A 572-nucleotide genomic window follows, 5' to 3' on the forward strand; every position below is an offset into this window, starting at 1 on the left:
CATGTCTGTTCGTTCTGCTTTGTTAATTCTGCTGTTGTTTTTGGCTCGTTGATGTCTGTATGCTGTCTTCTTTTTCCTATTTACAGTGTGCCATTCATTCTGTTGTTCCTCTTGTTCGCCTGCTTCCCATCGGGTCGTAGTCTCGTCATCTGTCGTCGATAGTTCTTCGTCTTCTCGGTCCACTATGTATTGTCCTTCCCTGTCTAGGTGTATGTTGTCTCTTTCCCTAATGTACTGGTTTCTGCATGCCATTGGCCCGTGCCTGGTCGTTTTGCACAGAGGACACACCGTCCTCCGTCCCTCGAGCTGGAGCAACAAGGTGTGTTTCTCCTCTCCTGCCTCAACTTCAATGTAGTGGGGCAGCTCTTCTGTGGATACCGTAGGACAGAAGTCCACGGCCCACTTATCGCTTTTCCCGATCTGCACTGCTGTTTTGGGTTCATTTGGCATGGTAAGGTTGTCAAGGATGGTGTTAACTGTTTCTTTGGTAAATGTTGGGGGTACCCATTTCAGCACTCCTCGCTGTCCGTTTCTCTCTACATCAAGTAGCAGTATGCTCGAGCAGATGCTGC

The sequence above is a fragment of the Physella acuta genome, unplaced genomic scaffold (assembly GCF_028476545.2).
Source record: "Physella acuta isolate Inbredline_101_S28 unplaced genomic scaffold, ASM2847654v3 ptg001897l, whole genome shotgun sequence".
Taxonomy (NCBI): Eukaryota; Metazoa; Mollusca; class Gastropoda; family Physidae; genus Physella; species Physella acuta.